Genomic DNA, 26,116 nt, shown 5'->3' with positions numbered 1-26,116 from the left:
AATGAGAAAAAGTGTTCCAACTGTTCGGGGAATAAGGGGTCAGGCAGCTTCAATAATTCATCCGTCTTATTGCCACGTTCAGTGAGCATATACGACCGAGTCTACACAGGGTATTCAGAAAGGCAAGGCCGTTTTGATATGCTGCAGATGCAGCGGTGAGTATGTGGGACTGGTGCAGGGGACACGTTTAACCAGAGCGCTTTTGTCGGGAACCATTCTTGCCAGAGCGCTACCGACGGTGGAAAATTAGTACTACCATCTACTGAGGGTTTTCACGTACTTCACGGTGCCAGCTGAGCGATCGTCACTGCCCAAAGAACATTTTGGTGTTTTTTGCAAGGCGAGTTAATTTTGTTACCCGAATATCGAAGCTTCTAGGGAGCATACCTTTTAGAAATGAGAACAGACAAATATATTCCAGGGTGACAAAAGTGATGGGGTACTTCCTAATATCGTGTTGGACCTACATTTGCCTTGCGTAGTGCTGCCACTCAACGTGGCATGGACTCAAAAAGTCGTTGGAAGTCCCTTGCAGAAATATTGGGCCATACTGCCTTTACAGCCGTCCATAATTGCGAGAGTGTTGCCGGCGCAGGGTTTTGTGTACGAACTGACCTCTTGATTACGTCCCGTAAATGTTCGATGGAATTCATGTCGGGCGATCTGGGTGGCCAAATCATTCGCTCGAACTGTCCAGAATGTTCTTCAAACCAAATACAAACAACTATGGCCCGGTGACATGTCGCATTGTCATCCACAAAAAATTCCATAGTTGTTTGGGAACATGAAGTCCATTAATGACTGGAAATGGTTTCCAACTAGCCGACCATAACCAACTGCAGTACATGATCGACCAGACGCGCTCCTGCCGTCCAGCGGAAGAAGCTCTCAGCCGGTGATGGCCGGTGCAACGGTAGCTATTGGGGTTTAGGCCTCGCTGACCGCTCTGCTCTACAGAGTTCACTTTCGAGGCGCCAGTAGCGCTCGGTGGATCGGCGGAAGGTTGAGCTTTGCTCCCTTTCGTCGAAAAGAAGCTTAATTGTCACAAGAGTCACTGACTCGCAGCAACCCGTAACTTCGGTTACAAACTCCCTTATCGACTATCTCGTTCTGTGTTAGGGTTGACCAGTGCCAGGGGCCCGTTCACGTCGGACCACCCCGCGTACTGTAGGCCACTTCTCTTCCTCCGCACCTCCTTTAGGTGCTGCGCCACTGTACCAACGGCGCACGCTAGGCCGTAGGGCATTCCCCCTCTTCAGTAGGACCCATTTGATAGCTCTTTCTTTTCAGATAAAGCAAAATTGTCGTGCCCACCCACACCTAATAAAGCTCCTGACAGCACCAAGATGGCAGATTCCGCCGGTGTTTCCCCCGCCCTAACCCACAGCAAGGCTGCAGCGAAAGAGGCGCGTGAGTCGGCTGTTCCCGTCGACGTCAACGTCCCGCTTGCCGCCGTTGAGGAGGTGTTGGCCGACAAGGATCGGCAGATCGCTGCGCAAGCGCAGGAACTGCTGAACCAGCGTCGATTGATAACCGACCTCTGCGGCCCAAGTGGTTCCCCCACGCGGACAAGTACCCTCCACATCACGCTACATTCACCTGCAACTGGTGATTCATGCACTACCGTCCCACTGCGGCAGCTGACTCCAACGGCGGAACCAGCGGCTGCAGATGCGGAGACAGAACACCACTACACTGGTCCCTGGCAGGTGGAGGGCCCACGACGCAAACTGAGAAACAGCACGCAAACAAGCGAGCAACCACACTCGCTAGGTAGCCGAAAGGCGCTGCTGCCTACACCGAAACCTACACTTCCGGTTAGGAAGACTACCACAACAACAAACACGACCCGACCTGCGGTCAGAAACACCACAGAAACACCAACCGTAGCTACGCCCGCACAACAGAAGACTGGTTCTCCCCCAGTCGTAATACAAAACTACGGGGACCTTAGTGTCCTCAACACAATATTCGCGGAAAGGCACACACCTTGCACGCTACACACGAAGTACTATAGGGCCTCACTGTACGTGTCAACTAACAACGAATATAAAGATCTCCTTATCTTCCTCAAAGAAAAGGGGATCGAACATCATACGTACAGGACTGCTGAAGAACGAGCACAGCAGTACATGGTAAAGGGAGTGGACCCCAATACCCCAAACACTACAGTACAAGCGGCGCTCAACTTCCTAGGATTCGACTGTAAAAGTGCTTCCAGGATGACGGGCTTCCGCTCCCACCATCGTCTACCTGGTCGAGATAGCCGACACGGCCGCCTCCCGTGGCGTTCGGCAGATAAAAAGCCTTCTGCCGATGGACGTAAGGGTAGAGATATACGAACCACCGCAAGTCCCCCGACAATGTAACAACTGCCAGCGGTTCGGTCATTCGGCCCCTCGCTGCGGCCTGGCACCCCGTTTCCGCGGATGCGCTGGCAAACACGCACCCAACGCCTGCACACTAATCCACCAAAACATACGCCGTTGCGCCAACTGTGGCCAAGGCCATGCGGCCAACTACAGGGGCTGCGACGTGTACAGAGAGGCGCAGAGGCACAAAAATCAAAAGTCGAAGCCACGCAACGCCATAACACGTCCAAGGCCCGCACCAAACCCTGTTAGGAACGGGGTGTCGTTCGCCATGGTTACACGACCTGGAGGAGCGGAGCAGGCCACGGAACCTCTGCGCCCAGCACACGCACCTAACACAACCGCTGCGACAACAAGACAGCCGTCTCAGCCAACATGCAACAGTACAACCACACCGGTACCAACACCAGTCCCCAAAAACAACACAACCCCACTCCCTGAAGCCACTGCCTGCGAACCCACACACGACACACAGGAAAACACACCTACACAAGGACCCCCAGAACCAAAAACCCGGCCGGCCGGTGTGTCCGTGCGGTTTAGACGCTTCAGTCTGGAACCATCTGACCGCTACGGTCGCAGGTTCGAATCCTGCCTCGGGCATGGATGTGTGTGGTGTCCTTAGGTTAGTTAGGTTTAATTAGTTCTAAGTTCTAGGCGACTGATGACCTCAGAAGTTAAGTCGCATAGTGCTCAGAACCATTTGAACCATTTTTTTTGAACCAAAAACCCAGAGAAGGCGTAGGCGACCATGAGGTAACAGGAGTGGGAGCACACGTGCACCACAACAAAGTACCCAACAACAACAAAACACTGACACGCAGGCACACAGTCAACAAGCCAGTGATACCAGCACACACACACTACTCCACCCCTCACCACATGTGAAACACAGGCACCTCAAAATGTTCCACACAACAACAACACAAGCGCCAGCCCACACATAACGCCAACACCCGAACCAGCGGCCGCCAACACTACAACCCACAGGCCGACACACACAACACTAACACAACACTTGAGGGTTTATTGGCAACAATATTCCCCCATCACACGACCGGTCAGATCTTTAACAAGTTCGCGGCGGCCGTCACCACAATCGTCACACGGCTCATAACTGCTCAACCTGGGCAGTACTCGGCCGCCATACAAACAGCGCTCACCACACTGTTTACACCCATACATGGATAACACGCCACACCCGGCCCCCATCGCAAACAACCAGACACTGACACAGATCCTGTTCTGGAATGCAGACGGGATCAACAACAAAAGGGCGGAATTTGCCGCGCTTATGAGCGTAAGGGCATCCTTATGGCACTACTAAGCGAAACTAAGCTCAAACCACGCAACCAACTAAACTTCACCGGCTACTGCGTCCGTCGTACCGACCGACCGGACGGCTCCGGTCATCGCGGAACAGCCATCATACACAAAGACATAGAACACACAAACATAGTGCTCTCTGAACTTGAAAAAGTAGAGGCAACCGCCGTCAGGGTCATGTTCAACGGAGCCTACACTACACTGGTGTCAGTACACAACAGTCCTAAAAACATCATAACACGCGACATCAGCACAGTACTCAACATATCACCGCACGTAATCGCCGCTGGAGATCTTAACGCAAAACACCCGGACTGGAACTCAAGAATACGAAATTCCAACGGCAAGGAACTATACGAACACGCACTACGACGAAACTACATCACACTAGCGACGACCGAACCGACGCACATTCCCTTCGGGAGGGGACACAGGCCAGACGTGTTAGACATGGCCCTCATCAAGGGCATAACAACGACACTCAACGTTGCCGTTGATAACGATCTGCCCTCAAATCACCAACTCTTTATACCGTACATTGAAGAAACACTGCAGCACATGGAACAACGCAGGATGTTAGACTACAGGTGCGCGAATAGGACCCAGTTCAAGGAAACGCTTGACAGTCGCATCCCACCCACCCACGCGATTAACGAGATAGCCCAAATTGATGAGGCAGTTGAAACCCTCACCAGCGCCGTCCAAGACGCAATAGCCGACACCATACCGATCCGCACACCACAACAACACAGTGCTGCCCTGCCCCAGGAGATCCTGGGCCTAATCTCAATGAGGTACCGCCTCAGGAGACATTGGCAGCGTACCAGGCGCCAGCACTTCAAACAACACATGAACAGGCTCCAGGGTATAATCCGGGGAAAAATACAAACATTTAAGACACAATAGTGGGACCAGGAACTCGAAGGGCTGGACACCACGCGACCTGGCGTGTGGCAGCTGGCCCGACACTTCACCAGGGAGAAACTGTACACCCCCACGTTACAAGGGCCCGACGGACCAGCATATTCTGCGGAAGAAAAAGCGGAACTGATAGCCCTCACACTCGCAGCGTCATTCACACCGAACCTGGATCCCTCAGACCCAGCGTTCACACCAACTACGGACCAGGAGGTCACATGCATCTTGGCCCACCAGCGCGCAACATCATCCGACAAGCTAGTACAGCTGACGTCAAATGGGCCATCATGCATACCACCGTTAGGAAGGCCCCTGGTCACGATGGCACTCAAAACCGTGTCCTCCAGGAGTTCACAGACAAAGCTGTAGACTACCTAACAAACATCACGAATGCCATACTCAAGCACCAACACTTCCCCGCCTTTTGGAAGACGGCCAAGGACCGGATGTTCAGGAAGCCGGGGAAAGACCACTCCCTCCCACAAAATTACTGACCCATCAGTCTGCTGAGCGCCCTCAGCAAGATCGTTGTGAAGGTAATATTAAAACGACTCATCAGGCACTGTATCACAAACGACACCCTGAGACCGGAGCAATTCGGTTTCAGGAATCACCACTCAACAACACAACAACTCCTCCGCGTCGGTGAATACATAACACACGGATACAACACAAACAAAGCGACTGGGGCGGTGTTCCTGGACATCAAAATGGTTCAAATGGCTCTGAGAACTATGGGACTCAACATCTTAGGTCATAAGTCCCCTTAGAACTTAGAACGACTTAAACCTAACTAACCTAAGGACTTCACACACACCCATGCCCGAGGCAGGATTCGAACCTGTGACCGTAGCAGTCCTGCGGTTCCGGACTGCAGCGCCAGAACCGCTAGACCACCGCGGCCGGCAATCCTGGACATCGAAAAGGCTTTCGATCGTCTATGGCACAACGGCCTAATACGCAAACTTAGCGACGCAGGGTTCCCCGACGGGCTCGTACGTCTCATACACTCATATCTCACGGACAGGACACTGACGTGCAGGGCAAACAATCGACACGACATGGCATCCAGGCAGGAGTACCCCAAGGAGGCATCCTAGGGCCCTTACTGTTTAACCTCTACATTAACGACCTCCCAGCTACACACAACACGACGGTGGCAACGCGGATGACACCGCCATCCTTGCGCAAGATTAGAAGCCGTCTAACATTAATTCACGACTACAGACTGCACTCAGAACGGCGGAGCCTTGGCTGGTGAAATGGTGTGTTAGCGTAAACGTCGACAAGTGCGATGCCGTTCTGTTCACTAGACGACCGAAGCAACTGCGCAAACATCAGCACTGCAACCCAATAACACTACACACACGCCCAATACGTTTCCGCGTGAAGGTCAAATACCTCGGTGTCTGGCTGGACAGGAAACTACTCTGGGGGGACCAACACGTTACTAACAAAACAAACGCGAGGCTCAAACAACTCTACCCTATGCTTAACAGGCGTAGCACACTGAATAGTAGGGTGTCTTGGTCCATGTACATGACACTTATTCGACCCCTGATGACGTACGCAGCCCCTGTCTGGGGATACGCTGCGCCCACTCGCCTGCGCCGTCTGCAGCTCATACAGAACAAAGTATTCAAAATCATAAGCAACGCTCCGCGCTACACACGCATCGCGGACCTTCACCGGGAATACCGGCTAGATACTATCTTGCAGGTATTACAAAAACTCTCCACACGACTGTACAAAAACATGAGACACTCGCGCAACCCGTTTATCCTTTCTCTGGGTAACTACGACCACAACCATAGATGGAAGCATAACAGACCAAAGACACTACTGGCTAGGAACTAAACATCTATGGTCCGTAGCACGCTAACACGACAGCACTGGCGAGCCCCTGCAACACAGCTACTACTGGTAACCCCAGATGTTCGACCAGCCGAAAAACAGGCAACCGCAGGGAGACCGTACTGTACACAGCACGCAAACCAACCACACACACCCCCTACACTGTCTGTGAGCCGATCTATGACTGATCGCCCACTAATGTACAACGACCTTGAACTGTTGCAGGGACGCAGCAACTGCAGCAGACCCCGCAACGAGCTCCAGCAACGACAAAGGTAACGATGCACGATACCTCGCACTAACATAACCACACCTTTCATGCACTGTCGCAGATAGCAAGTCGCCACTGCCCTTATTACCCGTCCTACTGTCGCAGAGGTTTTTTTCCCTTGGCGCTTGCTTCGGCACTTTTTTTCCTCTGCCCTCACAACCGCTACCCTTCGATCGCTTTCGTCCACTTTCTATCTCCTGATGGACCACGTTAATGAGTAATCTTACCCAGACGCATGGATAACATCGCAGCCCGCATCCTGTGACTCCTGATTCAAAAACTAACATGTTATACGGAGGTGACAGGAGAACTTTTGGTTTGGTCATCACGTTGGTGTGGGCGTGGAGAGGCCCCATCCTTTATTATGCAGTCAATGATCGGTTCAGTTTGACCAGAGGACCCAGGACATCCCATCTACCTCCTCCTTTCTATTTGCAGCTATTGTCCACAATAAGCAAAGTCTTTTATGAAAAATTTGAGAGGAGCGAAGATTACAATAAACTTTCTAGTTTACTTGGCTTTTCGTGTAGATCTGGGTCCAGTTCTTCTTATCTAGGGGTCTGACTCTTGAAGCTGAAAATGTCAAATATTAGGTCCTCATCGTTGGACTGATCTAAATAAATTGAAGATTATTGTTGCAGAATTTTTGTTGTTACGTTAATATATTTTGTCACATTTTAGTGTATCATACAGTCTTTTGATTTTTCACATTAACAAAGCTCAAAATTAGATTGTTCGCACAGAATACGTCCGATCACATCACAGGCATCCTTACTGTTCTCTCACACTGTGCGGAAATAACCATACTCCAAAGGGTTTACAATTTTTCTTGACAAATAGATTTATGTTAGGTTCTGTTATATTACTGTTTTCGATTTTTATTTCTCATATGAATCCAGAAATAGACATAGTAACCAGTACAGTATTGCGTAATAAATAACAGAAATTTTCAGTGTGCTAATAGTTCGTAATTTCAAATGTTTCTAAAAAATAATTTTAACTTTACATTCAGAACTATTATTTATCGATTATAATATCGAAACTAAAGCATTTTATAAAGTAATTCATTTTCATAAATTTTAGTTTGAAATACAGGATGTACCTAAGTCCAGGAACGCTTTCAATTATTTATTGCACAAGAAATAAACATTGTACAGATGTCATACATATTGCATTTTGAAAGACACTCTGAAAGTTTTTTTACAAACATTTGATATGCGAACCATGAGTGACCCAGCAGACATCAATATGGTAATCGAATTCTTGCCATACCCCTCCCAGCTGGGCATCGTCGACTGTGGCAGTCGCTTCCCGTATTCTCTCCCGGAGCTGTGCTACATCACGTGGTAGAGGCGGAACATACACCAGATCTTTAATCTGTCCGCACAGAAAAGAGTCACGCCGAGTGAGATCTGGTGATCGGGGAGGCTATTTCATGAAACAGCTGCCCCTTGTGTAACACGGCCGATCCATCGATGCCTGTTTACTTTCCCATTAATGTGAAAAGTGGCTTCGTCGCTAAAAATTAAGCGATCAACAATGCTATCCCCATCCTTATTCAATTGTTGTAACTGCGAACAAAACTCAAAACGCTTGTCTTTGTCATCGTCATTGAGCTTCTGCACCAACTCAAATTTGAATGGTTTCATAGACAGCTTCTGTCGCAGGACTTTTCAGACTGTCATTGGAACCATTTCGAGTTCACGGGATGCACGAGGCACCGATTTCTTTGGACTCCTTATGAATGTCTCTCGTGCACGCTCCACATTCACTTCACTCACACTGGGACGTCCGCTTCTCTTTGCCGGGCACAAGCAACACGGCGTAATGAATTTGTTGTGCTAGTGGTAAATGGCCTTCCTTGTTGGTGGCTTCTTACCGTACTTGGTTTTAAACATCCGTTCAACAGCTGTAGTACACTTGTTTTTGTCGAACTCCAACACACAGAAAGCTCGCACCGCACCTGAACTAGCCAAGTTCGCGACTATCGCTGACTATCAGCAAATTACCAAACTACGCTGTGATGGTATACATGAAAAAAGAAAAAGCTTTCAGGGTTGTTGTTGTTGTTGTTGTTGTGGTCTTCAGTCCTGAGACTGGTTTGATGCAGCTCTCCATGCTACTCTATCCTGTGCAAGCTTCTTCATCTTCCAGTATCTACTGCAACCTACATCCTTCTGAATCTGCTTAGTGTATTCATCTCTTGGTCTCCCTCTACGATTTTTACCCTCCACACTGCCCTCCAATGCTAAATTTGTGATCCCTTGATGCCTCAAAACATGTCCTACCAACCGATCCCTTCTTCTAGTCAAGTTGTGCCACAAACTTCTCTTCTCCCCAATCCTATTCAATACCTCCTCATTAGTTACGTGATCTACCCACCTTATCTTCAGCATTCTTCTGTAGCACCACATTTCGAAAGCTTCTATTCTCTTCTTGTCCAAACTAGTTATCGTCCATGTTTCACTTCCATACATGGCTACACTCCATACAAATACTTTCAGAAACGACTTCCTGACACTTAAATCTATACTCGATGTTAACAAATTCCTCTTCTTGAGAAACGCTTTCCTTGCCATTGCCAGTCTACATTTTATATCCTCTCTACTTCGACCATCATCGGTTATTTTACTCCCTAAATAGCAAAACTCCTTTACTACTTTAAGTGTCTCATTTCCTAATCTAATTCCCTCAGCATCACCCGACGTAATTTGACTACATTCCATTATTCTTGTTTTGCTTTTGTTAATGTTCATCGTATATCCTCCTTTCAAGACACTGTCCATTCCGTTCAACTGTTCTTCCAAGTCCTTTGCTGTCTCTGACAGAATTACAATGTCATTGGCGAACCTCAAAGTTTTTACTTCTTCTCCATGAATTTTAATACCTACTCCGAATTTTTCTTTTGTTTACTTTACTGCTTGCTCAATATACAGATTGAATAACATCGGGGAGAGGCTACAACCCTGTCTTACTCCTTTCCCAACCACTGCTTCCCTTTCATGCCCCTCGACTCTTATAACTGCCATCTGGTTTCTGTACAAACTGTAAATAGCCTTTCGCTCCCTGTATTTTACCCCTGCCACCTTCAGAATTTGAAAGAGAGTATTCCAGTCAACATTGTCAAAAGCTTTCTCTAAGTCTACAAATGCTAGAAACGTAGGTTTGCCTTTTCTTAATCTTTCTTCTAAGATAAGTCGTAAGGTCAGTATTGCCTCACGTGTTCCAACATTTCTACGGAATCCAAACTGATCTTCCCCGAGGTCGGCTTCTATCAGTTTTTCCATTCGTCTGTAAAGAATTCGCATTAGTATTTTGCAGCTGTGACTTATTAAACTGATAGTTCGGTAATTTTCACATCTGTCAACACCTGCTTTCTTTGGGATTGGAATTATTATATTCTTCTTGAAGTCTGAGGGTATTTCGCCTGTCTCATACATCGTGCTCACCAGATGGTAGAGTTTTTTCATGACTGGCTCTCCCGAGGCCATCAGTAGTTCAAATGGAATGTTGTCTACTCCCGGGGCCTTGTTTCGACTCAGGTCTTTCAGTGCTCTATCAAACTCTTCACGCAGTATCTTATCTCCCATTTCGTCTTCATCTACATCCTCTTCCATTTCCATAATATTGTCCTCAAGTACATCGCCCTTGTATAAACCCTCTATATACTCCTTCCACCTTTCTGCCTTCCCTTCTTTGCTTAGAACTGGGTTGCCATCTGAGCTCTTGATATTCATAGAAGTGGTTCTCTTCTCTCCAAAGGTCTCTTTAATTTTCCTGTAGGCAGTATCTATCTTACCCCTAGTGAGACAAGCCTCTACATCCTTACATTTGTCCTCTAGCCATCCCTGCTTAGCCATTTTGCACTTCCTGTCGATCTCATTTTTGAGACGATTGTATTCCTTTTTGCCTGCTTCATTTACTGCATTTTTATATTTTCTCCTTTCATCAATTAAATTCAATATTTCTTCTGTTACCCAAGGATTTCTATTAGCCCTCGTCTTTTTACCTACTTGATCCTCTGCTGCCTTCACTACTCCATCCCTCAGAGATACCCATTCTTCTTCTACTGTATTTCTTTCCCCCATTCCTGTCAATTGTTCCTTTATGCTCTCCCTGAAACTCTCTACAACCTCTGGTTCTTTCAGTTTATCCAGGTCCCATCTCCTTAAATTCCCACCTTTTTGCAGTTTCTTCAGTTTCAATCTGCAGTTCATAACCAATAGATTGTGGTCAGAATTCACATCTGCCCCTGGAAACGTCTTACAATTTAAAACCTGGTTCCTAAATCTCTGTCTTACCATTATATAATCTATCTGATACCTTTTAGTATCTCCAGGATTCTTCCAGGTATACAACCTTCTTTTATGATTCTTGAAGCAAGTGTTGGCTATGATTAAGTTATGCTCTGTGCAAAATTCTACAAGGCGGCTTCCTCTTTCATTCCTTCCCCCCAATCCATATTCACCTACTATGTTTCCTTCTCTCCCTTTTCCTACTGACGAATTCCAGTCACCCATGACTATTAAATTTTCGTCTCCCTTCACTACCTGAATAATTTCTTTTACCTCGTCATACATTTCATCTATTTCTTCATCATCTGCAGAGGTAGTTGGCATATATAGGGTATCTCTTCAAAATGACATATGTATGATATCTGTACAATGTTTGGTTCTTGTGCAATAAATAATTGAAAGTGTTCCCAGATTTTATGCACACCCTGCATAACATACTGCATATTAAATTAGATGAAAGTTTTCAGAAAAGCAGCTAAGATAATGTTGACCAGACCAAAATTCGAAGAATAATCGTAGAATCGATAGCTGCTGTTGAGGAAAAGTAATGCTAGAGGAGGATGTCGCGTTACAAGAGCCACCACTAAATTGCACGGTGCTTTGTTGAGAACTTGGGTCCACGACTCGTCGGGTCTGTACCACACTCGAACCCTACTGTCACCTCTTACCAACTGAAATCAGGACTCATCTGACCAGGTCAGTGTTTTACAGTCGTCTAGGGTTAAACCGATATGGTCACGTGCCCAGAAGAGACGCTGCAGGCGATGTTGTGCTGTTAGCAAAGCCACCCTTGTTGATCGTCTGCTGCAATAGCCCATTAACGCCAAATTTTGATGCGCTGTCCTAATGATACATTTGTCGTACCCCCACATTGATTTCTGCGTTTATTTCACACAATTTTGCCTATCTGTTAGCACTGACAACTCTACACAGACGTCGCTGCTCTTGGTCGTTAAGTGAAGGCCGTCGGCCACTGCGTTGTCCGTGGTGATATGTGAAACCTGAAATTTGATGTTCTCGGTACACGCATGACACTGTGAATCTCGGAACACTGAACTCCTTAATGATTTCTGAAATGGAATGTTCTATGTGTCTAGCTCCAACTACCATTCTGCGTTCAAAGTCTGTTAATACCCGTCCTGCTGCCATAATCTCGTTGGATATCTTTTAAAATGATTCCCCTGAGTCCAAATGTTATGTCCGCCAATGCACTGCCCTTTTATACATTGTGTACGCGATACTACCGCCATCTGATGCGCACATATCGCTACCCCATGTCTTTCGGCACCTCAGTCTATGTTCGTTTACAGGAGATTATTCTACTTTACAAGGTACGTTTGTATAATTTTAAGCCTCAAAGTTACTATTATAACTTCGAAACTAATTCAAACATGGTGATGGGGCACTTTATGCAGTCCTGTTGCGGCCCGTTTGAGCCGTGATTTTCTGCGATGCTCCTGGCAGGAAAGTTTCTCTGTCGCAGTTATGCGCTTTGAAGCATCCTAGTTGGCTTGCGCCTTCTATTTAGGACGGCCGCGGCTCGCGAGGTGAGACTCGATCGGCGGCAGTGACAGAGGGAAGACAGCGCACGGAGCATAGCGAGTAGTCAGTCGGTGCTTGGTGTACGAAGTGCATTCAAGTTCTAAGGCCTCCGATCTTTTTCTCCGGACTGGAAAGAGATAGAAACATGCGCATTGTTTTAAAATGTGGCCGCGTTCGTTGTCAATATGTCCCAGAGATGGCAGCACCGTACGGCAGATGGAATTTTACCGCCAGCGGCGAGAATGAGAACTGTTTTAAATACTTAAAATGGTGACGTTTTCCTTACTTTAACAGCGTGCAATCATTCGTTTTCTGAATTTGCGTGGTGTGAAACCAATTGAAATTCATCAACAGTTGAAGGACACATGTGGTGATGGAGTTATGGATGTGTCAAAAGTGCGTTCGTGGGTGCGAAAGTTTAATGAAGGCAGAACATCGTGTGACAACAAACTGGAACAACCTCGGGCTCGCACAAGCCGGTCTGACGACATGATCGAGAAAGTGGAGAGAATTGTTTTGGGGGATCGGCGAATGACTGTTGAACAGATCGCCTCCAGAGTTGGCATTTCTGTGGGTTCTGTGCACACAATCCCGCATGACGACCTGAAAATGCGAAAAGTGTCATCCAGGTGGGTGCCACGAATGCTGACAAACGACCACATGGCTGCCCGTGTGGCATGTTGTCAAGCAATGTTGACGTGCAGTCCATGTTCTGGGACAGCGAGGGCGTAATCCTTACCCATTGCGTTCCAAAGGGCACTACTGTAACAGGTGCATCATTAGAAAATGTTTTGAAAAACAAATTCCTTCCTGCACTGCAACAAAAACGTCCAGGAAGGGCTGCGCGTGTGCTGTTTCACCAAGACAACGCACCCGCACATCAAGCTAACGTTACGCAACAGTTTCTTAGTGATAACAACTTTGAAGTGATTCCTCTTGCTCCCTACTCACCTGACCTGGCTCCTAGTGACTTTTGGCTTTGTTCAACAATGAAAGACACTCTCCGTGGCCGCACATTCACCAGCCGTGCTGCTATTGCCTCAGCGATTTTCCAGTGGTCAAAACAGACTCCTAAAGAAGCCTTCGCCGCTGCCATGGAATCATGGCGTCAGCGTTGTGAACAATGTGTACGTCTGCAGGGCTATTACGTCGAGAAGTAACGCCAGTTTCATCGATTTCGGGTGAGTAGTTAATTAGAAAAAAAAATCGGAGGCCTTAGAACTTGAATGCACCTCGTACTGCGAGGACTCACGGTGTTGACAATCTGGCGCCTGGGTCTGGCGGAGAGCGGAAATGGAGTGCGGAAGCAGCCACCGGTCAACATAGGCTCTGTTAAGAGTCGTGTTTATTCGAATAATCCAGAGGAGGTCGCGGGAGTTTACTCTGGCGTGCACGTTAGCAGCGAGCTCCTGGACTAACTTTAAATGGTGAGCTACTTTGTGGTGGAGCTTTTGGATGTGACTGCTCCGTGTATCCACTTTGATTGTAGCTAGTCGTTACTTAAACCACTTGGACGTGCGACCGGGACGCTTGGTATTGAAAGCTCATGTAACTGCGCAGTGCCCTGATTCTGTTGCATTTATCTGGAATTACAAGTGTGGCTGATATTCGGGGATTCCTTTTTTTATTGTTGTTGTTAATATGTTAAGTGGTCAGTTTTATGAATCAAAGTTTATTCTCTGTATAAAACTTCGGCCGTTAATTTAAACTGGAACTGCAAACTTAATCCTCGTTGGCAACCCAGTACGTCGTCCTCGATGTTGAGTGTTCATCGGAGGTGAGTGCCCCAGGGAAGTGTGGTAGGTCCGCTGTTGTTTTCCATCTACATGGATGATTTTTGGATAGGGTGGATAGCAATGTGCGGCTAGTTGCTGATGATGCTGTGGTGTACAGGAAGGTGTCGTCGTTGAGTGACTATAGGAGGATACAAGATGACTTGGACAGGATTTGTGACTGGCATAAAGAATGGCAGCTAACTCTATATATAGATAAATGTAAATTAATGCAGATGAATTGGAAAGAGAATCCCTTAATGTTTGAATACTCCATTAGTAGTGTAGCGCTTGACACAGTCACGTCGATTAAATATTTCGGCGTAACATTGCAGAGCGATATGAAGTGGGACAAGCATGTTATGACAGTTGTGGGGAAAGCGGATAGTCGTCTTCGGTTCTTGGCAGAATTTTGGGAAGATGTGGTTCATCTGTAAAGGAGACCGCTTATAAAACACTAATACGACCTATTCTGGAGTTCAGAAATGGTTCAAATGGCTCTGAGCACTATGGGACTTAACATCTGAGGTCATCAGTCCCCTAGAACTTAGAACTACCTAAACCGAACTAACATAAGAACATCACACACATCCATGTCCGAGGCAGGATTCGAAACTGCGACCGTAGCGGTCACGCGGTTCCAGACTGAAGCGCCTAGAACCGCTCGACCACCCCGGCCGGCTATTCTTGAGTACTGCTCGAGCGTTTGGGATCCTTATCAGGTCGGATTGAGGGAGGACATAGAAGCAATTCAGAGGCGGGCTGCTAGATTTGTTACTGGTAGGTTTGATCATCACGCGAGTGTGACGGAAATGCTTCAGGAACTCGGGTGGGAGTCTCTGGAGGAAAGGAGGGGTTCTTTTCGTGAATCGCTACTGAGGAAATTTAGAGAACCAGCATTTGAGGCTGACTGCAGTACAATTTTACTGCCGTCAATACATTTCGCGGAAAGACCACAAAGATAAGATAAGAGAGATTAGGGCTCGTACAGAGGCATATAGGCAGTCATTTTTCCCTCGTTCTGTTTGGAAGTGGAACAGGGAGAGTGGATTCTAGTTGTGGTACGATGTACCCTCCGCCACACACCGTATGGTGGATTGCGGAGTATGTATGTAGATGTAGATGTAGAACCAGCTCGCAATTTTGATTATCTAGTGTGCCAATTTCTCAGGGTTTGGCACGATGTTCCTCAGAATGACAACAAAAAGTCTGTCAATCAAGCAGATGAACTGCTTGCATTATTAACTTGTTCAGTTTATCAAGCTCTTTCTCTTGAATATATCATCCAGTTTTTCTGACATTGCAATAATTTGTTTGTTTGTGTATTTACGTCACGTCTACCGATTTCCATCCCACTCGGATAAATCCTTGGTGGTCAGTCGTTTTGTTCTTTTGTCTTAGAGTGCATTTTGAAAAGTATAGTAACATGTTTCGTTCGTTCATTAGTGTGTCTATGAGATGCATAAACGTGCCCCTGGTATGTGAGTTCACCTATCTCCTGCCCGGGGCATGTTTACCCACTCGACAATATGTAAAATTATATACCACTCTTAAATGTAATTTTGAGTTAGAAGTACATATATGAAGGTGTATACTCAAGTTATAAGATTAAACAGTTTTAAACACTGCTAGCTTAGCGCCTGCTGCTTTGCTCGCAGTTTATATAGTCTGCACAGATTTTTATGTTGTTTTTCTTTTATCGAAATCTTATGTTGTTCAGAAATTGCAACACCTTCTGAACTATTCACTCTAATTAGGGCCCTAGGAGCATAGTTCTTTCCGAATGTACTTCAGACCAAAACGCGATCCTCGTAGTCGGAATGTAAGGTTTTCGTTAATTATGCCTTTTGTATTCTTATGGTGATACTTCTACATAAAATTTCGTCCTCTAACACATATTTCTTTATATCTAATCGAGAAGTGAAATGCCAATATGCCTAGATTTAGCTTTAAAATTTTTTTATTACGACTAAATATTTTCTTAATAATTTTCATCCCCCAATTCACCTACTTAGGAGTGGCAATTCGAACAAACCTTTCTTAAACGAAGGCTGAAGAAGAAGGTCCACACTCTCTCCGAATTTCAAATTTCCACCATCAGCGGTTTGGGCTGTACGACGATGAGACAGTGACTCAGTGAGGCCCTCATCCAACCCGTTAGGGATTCAGGTTCCAAACAGTTAAACACGCCAATAAAATTCTTCTGTGCTATTGACCGCATTGTAAATATATAAAATTGTCCGACGTTTCGGCCTTCCTCACGGCTGTGCTGAGCTGACTCAGTCAATACAGTACAGGCCTGAGGAAGGCCACTTGCAATAGCGGTTGAAATGTCGGACATTTTTATACATCGACAATGCGGTCAACAGCCCAGAAGAATTTTATTGACAGTAACAACGGCCGTAGAAGACTACGCTTACAGTGAAACATGTGTTTTTTATTTCTAACCGAGAAGTCAAATAAAATTTTTCTTAGGATTAGCTTCAAAAACGCTTCCATGATGAAATATTGCAATAAAAATTTTCATCCCCTATTTCACCCCCTTACGGGTTGAATTTCCAAAAACAACTAAACGCATATTTTTATAAATTCGCAATCGAGAAGTCAAATAGCAGTTTTCATACATGTAACCTTAAAAATACTTTAGGTTATTCTGTAATGATGATTTGTTTTTTTAAAGAAACTTTTAGCGCTATTTCACCTTCGTTGGGGCTACATGTTCAGAAGTGCTGAAATACCTATTTCTTTATTTCTGACTGATAACCCAAATACCAATTTTCGTAAGTCTAGCTTCAAAATGGCCTTAATAGCGACGTATTTTCAAAAATGCTTTTGATATCCCTGTGATAGCAGGACAGAGCGGATGCGGTTATATTTGTGGAAAGGGGCCAAAATAAGTTACTGTCAGTTGCACTCAACATATAAACTTTATTTCTTAAAACACACACTCACACAAGCAAGAATCAAAACTCTCAAGGTTTTAACGAAAGACCTCCTTTGATTTAATTTAGATCGGCTGAAGGCCAGATTTAAAATCCAAGGCACAAGGCCTAAGCAAGGAATTGAAGTACAGGAGTTCTTCTGGAGGTTTCACTTCTTTACAAAAAAAAAAAAAAAAAAAAAAAAATTCTGCAATATAAATAGGCTGAAAGCCTTATCTTGAATTTTTTCCCATTGAACTCGGCTGAAGGCCTCACATTTATCAAGAACAGTGTTACGGCTTAACTCCTAGACAAAATTTTCAACTTTTGATTTGAAAAGGCTGAAAACTCGGCTGAAGGCCACATACAAACTTGAAACCAATTGACGGCTTAAGGCCTAGGCACAAGGAATTTTCAGTTTTAATTTTGAAACGCTGAAACTCGGCTAAAGGCCACATACCCAAACAAGAAACAGTTTTTTTACGGCTCAAGGCCTAAGATGAAAAGCCCTGCAATTTTAATAAGCTAAAACTCGGCTGAAGGCTACACAGAACACTTAAGACTAAAAAGGAAACCACTTTGTAAAACACAAGGAGCGGCGCTCAGAAGGTTTCAAGGATCGGCGTGGGAAGGTAACACTAGCGCATGTTTAGGTGAGACAGGCAGCCAGACCGACAACCTCTTACTCGGAAGGCAACACAACCTAGGTACAGTTCACGACCGACCGACAATCTGACCGATTTCCAACGGTCATCCCCGACTGCACAAATAATGGAAAATATAGGCCGATGAAGAGTAAACCAAGATACCAATAACTTAAAACTCGGCCTCATCAAGATCAAGGCATCAAAACCACTCAAGACAAGTTTAAAAGACTACCGAAAACACAAGTTATAACTGTCAAGTCACTCCGGGAGGCTATTGACTCTAGGCAACAAAACACACGACTTGTTATCACACGCTTCAACGGCTAGGGAACCACAATCCATAAATAACGAACAAATCGTAACAGTTGAGTTTTAAGAACAGGTAACTAATAACTTGTGGATCCTGCTTCGGAAGAAAGCGAAAAGTTGCTCACACAGCTAACGCCTCCAAATGTAACAGGGCATGCCCGCCGCCAAAAGCCCCGGCCTGGCTTCGCGCTGTGGAGACTGCGTCGCTGTTCAGTTCCAACGAACCAACAAGGTCCAACCACATCCTAACTCGGAAAATGGTGTTCGTCCTGAGGATCCAAGACGTCGTCGACTGAGACGGCCGGCCGAGCAAACGACCAACAGCAGCCCACCTTCGCCGACAGCGGTCCCGGCGAATACTAACACCATACGGTCCCGACTGCGGCTGGCTGCCAACTGCGAACTCTTCCCCTACTGATACTGGTGTCGGTGCTCAGCAGTCCACATGTCGCCATCCGACGACCAGGTGACCGACCGACCAACGGCCTTCCCTCTGCGTCGACCACGGTCCCGGCAGTTACTTGCACCGTGCGGACTTCCCTGCTACTGACTAACAACTTGTCCAGCCACCGAGTAACGACGAACCCGAACCAGTCCACAACAGAAAACCGACTGAGACTAAGAGCCGAATTTCTAACATGCGACTGTCTACCTTCCGGCTGACTCTGCCGACTCACTGTGCTGACTCACTCCACCGACTCCGTCCACCGACTCAGTCTTTCCTGTCAGAGCAGAACCTGGAAATACTCGCGGTCGTTCCACAGATAGTAACAAGACCCTACTATCAATAACGCTGGTGCTGCCATTCACGGACAGCGAAGGTGAGCGAGGATAGTGGCACCAGAAGACATTAACAGACAATTAAAAAAAATATTCTCGCCGTTTCAGAACTGCAGGAAGGACAGGTGACAATCGTCAAACACGCACGGCTCACCTTTCATCCCCTGTTTCACCCCGTTAGGGTTGGAATTTCGGAAGCTACCTTCTAAAACGACGCCTACAGTATAAAGTCGACACCATCTCCTAATTTCAGGTTTCTATCGTTAGAAGTTTAGGCTGGGAGACGATGAGTCAGTCAATCAGTCAGTCAGCACATCGCCATTTATGTATATACACTACTGGCCATTAAAATTGCTACACCATGAAGATGACGTGCTACAGTCGCGAAATTTAATCGACAGGAAGAAGATGCTCTGATATACAAATGATTAGCTTTTCAGAGCATTGGCGCCGGTGGCGACACCTACAACGTGCTGACATGAGGAAAGTTTCCAACGTATTTCTCATACACAAACAGCAGTTGACCGGCGTTGCCTGGTGAGACGTTGTTGTGATGCCTCGTGTAAGGAGGAGAAATGGGTACCATTACGTTTCCGACTTTGATAAAGGTCGGATTGTAGCCTATCGCGATAGCGGTTTATCGTATCGCGACATTGCTGCTCGCTTTGGTCGCGATCCAATTACTGTTAGCAGAATATGGAATCGATGGGTTCAGGAGGGTAATACGGAACGCCGTGCTGGATCCCAACGGCCTCGGATCACTAGCAGTCGAGATGACAGGCATCTTATCCGCATGGCTGTAACGGATCGTGCAGCCACGTCTCGATCCCTGAGTCAAAGATGGGGACGTTTGCAAGACAACAACCATCTGCACGAACAGTTTGACGACGTTTGCAGCAGCATGGAATATCAGCTCGGAGACCATGGCTGCGGTTAGCCTTGACTCTGCATCACAGACAGGAGCGCTTGCGATGGTGTACTCAGTGATAAACCTGGGGGCACGAATGGCAAAACTTCATTTTTGCGCATGAATCCAGGTTCTGTTTACAGCATCATGATGATCGCATCCATGTCTGGCGACTTCGCGGTGAACGCACATTGGAAGCTCGTATTCGTCATCGCGATACTGGCGTATCACCCAGCGTGATGATATGGGGTGCCATTGGTTACAAGTCTCGGTCACCTCTTTTTCGCATTGACGGCACTTCGCACAGTGGACGTTACATTTCAGATGTGTGGCTCTACCCTTCATTCGATCCCTGTGAAACCCTACATTTCAGCAGGATAATGCACGACCGCTTGTTGCAAGTCCTGTACGGGCCTTCCTGGATACAGAAAATGTTCCACTGCTGCCCTGGCCAGCACATTCTCCAGATCTCTCACCAATTGAAAACTTCTGGTCAATGGTGGCCGAGCAACTGGCTAGTCACAATACGCCAGTCACTACTCTTGATGAACTGAGGCATCGTGTTGAAGCTGCATGGGCAGCTATACCTGTACACGCCATCCAAGCTCTGTTTGACTCAGTGTGCGATTTGTGCTTTTACCAGTGGGGGGGATATGTCTTAGGGGGTTAGTATTATTATATATGTTACTAGCTTGGACCGTGGCGTTACCCATGGTTAAACAGTTATTTATAAATAGATGTTAATGCCGAAACTCACTATTTAGGCGTACGCACTATCAGAAAATCCATCTCTTGTTATTATCTTTAAAAGTACATTATAGGTAAAGCTTATTTACAAAATCACCTACATATAGGTATACGAGGGGGATTCAAAAAGTAAAGGCACATTTGTGAAAAGCTGTACTTATTCTGATAGTAGAAAACTGAAACAAGCGTTATTTTTCTACGTAACCTCCCTGGACTCCAATGTAGTTTTCCCGACGTTTTACGAGTTTTTTTCTATTTATCAGAAAATGCGTTTTTCGGTTGCATCTGTAACCAATTTTGCACCGCAGAAATGTTGTCTTCATCACTTTCAAATCTTCATTCCTGTAGTGCTTCCGTTAAGGGTCCAAACATGTGAAAACCGGGCCGCTCAACGCCCTTTGTCAGGGCCCGGGGTGGGAATTTCAGACCACAGCTCACCCAACTCGGCGGTACGACTGCTGCGGTATGACTGCCATACTACTTCCCTCGGAAGTAAACGGATGACACACCTTAGACGAAAGCAACAATGACAACATGAAAATGATGATTTAGTTGTAAATGTTTTGAAATACTTAACTACTACATAACACTTTTTTCAAAACTATTAAGCAAACATATTAATAGTATTAACAATAATACCGTATTAGAAACTTTCAGTGTTCGGCTCCACAAATTTATATTATATGTAAAGTTTTACTCCAGTGTGTAGGAAATATACATCCCAGGTTGGGATGCATAAACTAAAACCAGAGGACGAGATGGTCTGATGCAGAGGGGGGGGGGGGAAATCCCCCCCCCATCCCCCCTGCAAATCGCACACTGGTTTGACTCAATGCCCAGGCGTATCAAGGCCGTTATTACGGCCAGAGGTGGTTGTTCTGGGTACTGATTTGTCAGGATCTATGCACCGAAATTGCGTGAAAATGTAATCACATGTCAGTTCTAGTATGATATATTTGTCCAATGAATACCCGATTATCGTCTGCATTTCTTCTTGGTGTAGCAACTTTAATGGCTAGTGGTGTGGATAAATCTAAATAGATGTTTTAGAAAATTCCGAAAATAAATACGGGTAAGTGCGGCCCGGCCACCCCTGCTGCCTACAGCAAAGTACCCGTGCAGTGAATGGTACATGAGCAGCTGCATTGGGGATTGGGACGGACAGGTGTCAAGGTGGCAGGCAGGTCGGCGGTGCGGCGGCGACAGGCAGCCGGCGCGTGAGCCGCCCGGCGCCGACGCAACACGGACGCGGACAAATCGCGTGTAATGGGCATTCCAGCCGCCGACATCCATCAGGCGGGGCTCAGCAAAAACAGACTCCGCGGTCCGCGCAGCGCCGCCGGATCGGGGTCGATCGCGGGGCTGCGTGCGCTGGCCCGGCTTCAAAACAAAAACGCGAACAAAAAGCGAGCGCTTACGGCTGGGCCCCGCCGCGCAGCGCAGCGCAGGGCCGGCGCAGCAGCCGGTTCCCGCTTGATAGATAGCGGTTGTCGCGCCGCCCCTCGATGCTACACGGCCATTCTTTCTGCAGAGCCGCGAGTAAATTGCCCGCCCTTAATGAATAGCAACGCCGCTAGCGCGACAGAATTTGTGGCGTGTTGGATACCCCCGGCTCAAAGCAAAGCCCGCCGGTGCCGGCTCCGCCCCGCCTTGCGCGCCGACCGTTCCCTCCGATGTTGTACTGCTTCGGCGCTTTTATTCACTGCCATTTAAGCGGACCACAAAGCAAAATAATGGGGGGCACGTTAATGGTACCGGTGTTACCTGAACACGACGTATTCCTCATGGCATTACGTATGCACGCACAGGAGAGTTTTTTCTGGCTCATACCTAAAGCAGTGACGGTACATTTTTCTCCTTCCTTACTGCACCTTGAAGAGTCCCACATTACGAGGACAGGCCCGTTGGCGTTCTGAAAAATTTGCTACAAGGATGTTGTAACACTCCCTCTCGCCAATTTTGTGTCAAAAAAAAAAAAATTCAAATGTGTGTGAAATCTTACGGGACTTAACTGCAAAGGTCATCAGTCCCTAAGCTTACACACTACTTAACCTAAATTATCCTAAGGACAAACACACACACCCATGCCCGAAGGAGGACTCGAATCTCCGCCGGGACCAGCCGCACAGTTCTGTCCAAAACCTGGCATTCAAAGTAATTACTAAGTTGGTTGGTTTTGGGGGAGGAGACCAGACAGCGAAGTCATCGGTCTCATAGGATTAGGGACGGATGGCGAAAGAAGTCGGTCGTGCCCTTTGAAAGGAACCATCCCGGCATTTACCTGGAGCGATCTAGGGAAATCACGGAAAACCCAAATCAGGATGGCCGGACGCGGAATTACTAAGTCTTGTGTCTATTCTCGTGGATAAACACCAGCCACAGCATAACGTGAAACACCCGGCATAAGTCTTCGACTACCATTGTGATTGCGACAGTTATACGCTCCTTACGGAGTCTTAATACTTTGCTTTCTCATGTCTGATGTTAAGCTTTTGGTCAACGACCAAGTTTGGAAACTTCTATCTATTGTTTTCCTACTACCATTAGCAGAGTTACATAGGGGCTAGTCTGCGATAAGATCCGAACAGTGGTTTTATTAAACCACAGAGACTTCCCCTCTACTGGTAGCCTGAAATATCGCCATCGACGGCAAATACTGAAACTAACAGAGCGAACTTTCAATGGAATTCTGTGCTCTCTTCTGAGCGGTAAGAGTAGACTCTTGTTGGCATGCAGTGCAGAACGAAGGATAGATTGCGTAAAGATAATGGATACACCTCCTATAAATAGCTATTAATGTTGTTGTTGTTGTTGTTGTTGTTGCGGTCCTTAGTCCTGAGACTGGTTTGATGCAGCTCTCGATGCTACTCTATCGTGTTATGATCTCATAATATAAAACTTATGTTCAGTGTTTTTAAGTGCTGCAAATAATACAAACTGAAAAAATCACTATTCTGGTATTGGAAACTTATGGGATTAATAGTACAAATTATGCTAATCTATTGCAAGAACGACGAATCTCAAACCTCCAGGATAGTTGTAATTTTGTACTTGCCAGTGCTCCATTTCACATAAATAATGAAAACAAAATATCCATTCCTGTTTTCCGCGAATAAAATACATAATCGTCGTCGCGAAATGTATTATCTCAGTGACAGACGACGTGACCAAACGACAACTAACAGAAATGTGTAAGAGAAATAAGCTTATAGTCTGTACAAAGTGGATATGATTCTAAAGGAAAAGGGCTTTTTGTATAATAGTTCCGTTCGTCAGGCAGAACTACGTACAATATGCTATTAAAAACTGAAGGAACTGCACAAAGCTATGTGAAAGAAGGCACTATACAAAACTTAGTGAAGGCGTTTGAAGATATCAAACATGTTGTAAGGAAACAGTGGTGTCTTGATGTGTAAATCAATAGGAATTTGGGAAGGTTTTGATACATGATGTGCTTAAAAAATTTATAAGGACAGTAGCTAGGATAAAAAAGTAGTCTCATCTAGTTGACAGAAGAAAATGAAACGACAGGGTCTCACGTTTTGCGGAATCAGTCTTCTGACGGGTTTTATTGCACTGACAACGTTTCTCTCTTCTGTACAAATCTCCTGATCTCAGAGCGGTAACAATACCCTGTGTCCAAACTCAACTGTTGTATATATGTATATTCCTATCTCTGTCTTCTTCTACAGTTTCTGGCAGCTACGTCTGCCTCTAATACTGTGGAAGTTATTCGCTAACATCTTAGCACTGGTCTTATCATCTTGTACCTTCTTATAATTTGATTTTTTTCTACACATTCATTTCCTTGCCATTTATTAATTTGCGGAAACCTTCTCTAACATCACAGTTCTAAAGCTTCAAATATCTTATTCAGGTTTTCCCATAGTCAATGATTTCCATGTTTCACATCTAAATCATGCTCCAGACCTTCAGCCTAAGAGATTTTATTATCAAATTTAGACCTACGGATATACAATACAACGATTTCGTTTTTCTTTATTTTATTCTCAATCAGTATTTTGCACGCTTTACAGCATTTATTCCATTCTAAAGTTATAGCATTTTATTCCCCACTTTTAGGTATAGAACCAATACCATGAGTGCATCTTTTAATAGATATCCTTACATCCACAATTTTGAACCCACTAATAACCTTCCTCCTATTTTCTTCATTGTTCTTCGACGTAAAGTTTAAACAGTAGAGGCGAAAGCTTACATCATTGCTTTACGCTCTTGTTGATAGAAATACTGTTCTCTGATATTCCATTCTTATTTCTGTTTCTTGGAACGTACTGTGTATTGCTTATCTTCCCCTCCTACAGATGATTAAATTGCAACTGAAAGACATAATATTCATTTCAGTGAAAAGTAATATTGACAACTAACACATTTGTTCTTATGCTTTAGAAGCGAGTGATATGTGCACTTATATTCCTTCATTTCAGTAGTTTTTCGAAACGGTGAGTTTCTGCAGTCTCCTCTTTCGCAGCAGTAGCATGATTTCTTTATTAGACTCGTCCAGTGGTAAAAATATGTCAAGGGAGTAACCATATACCATGTCACAGCCACGACAATATGCAGGAAATAACCAGCGTATCATAACAAATCTCAATGCAGATCTGTGTGTGATTTGTGCTCAGATGTCACATAACGTGTGGAACATAGCTTAGCGTTTGTCAGTTGAGGATTAGAAAAAAAAATGGCTCTGAGCACTATGGGACTTAACATCTGTGGTCATCAGTCCCCTAGAACTTAGAACTACTTAAACCTAACTAACCTAAGGACATCACACACATCCATGCTCGAGGCAGGATTCGAACCTGCGACCGTAGCAGTCACGCGGTTCCGGACTGCGCGCCTAGAACCGCTAGACCACCGCGGCCGGCGAGGATTAGAAAGATCAGCTCTGCTGGGTACAGGGATTTCAAAATGTTCGAGTGATGTATTAAACGAAGCTACCTCTCTCCTCTTCAACTCAATCATTTCACGGTTTATTTCTTTTGGTGGTGACTTTTAGGAAGAAATAGTGAACTGCCCGATTGATGACAGTTAATAATAGATGACACACTGATCTACTTATTATCACAGTTATTAATCACTTCAAAGCCAATTTAATTACACGTAGTTTAAGTAACTTCACATATGCTACAATACTACATTAATCACAACGCACTGAAACCGTAAGAATTTCAGAACGTGGCACGGGTAATCAGGCCGAGCACATTAGTGATCGAGGCCGTCGGTCGACAACAAAAGACTGCATAATTCGCGCTACGCAGCTCGACGCCAAGAGTCCGCAAGTAGCAACAACCACTGAATCAGAATGCATAATCAGCAGGCGAAGCTTATTCTTAGATATAGGACATGGTAAAACCAGCGGTATCTGCAGAAATTTATCAAGTACTCAGTGTTTACTTTAAACAATAAGCTTATACAAAATGTGGCTAAATAT

The sequence above is a fragment of the Schistocerca cancellata genome, chromosome 7 (assembly GCF_023864275.1).
Source record: "Schistocerca cancellata isolate TAMUIC-IGC-003103 chromosome 7, iqSchCanc2.1, whole genome shotgun sequence".
Lineage (NCBI taxonomy): Eukaryota > Metazoa > Arthropoda > Insecta > Orthoptera > Acrididae > Schistocerca > Schistocerca cancellata.
Note: the sequence above shows the minus strand (reverse complement) of the source record.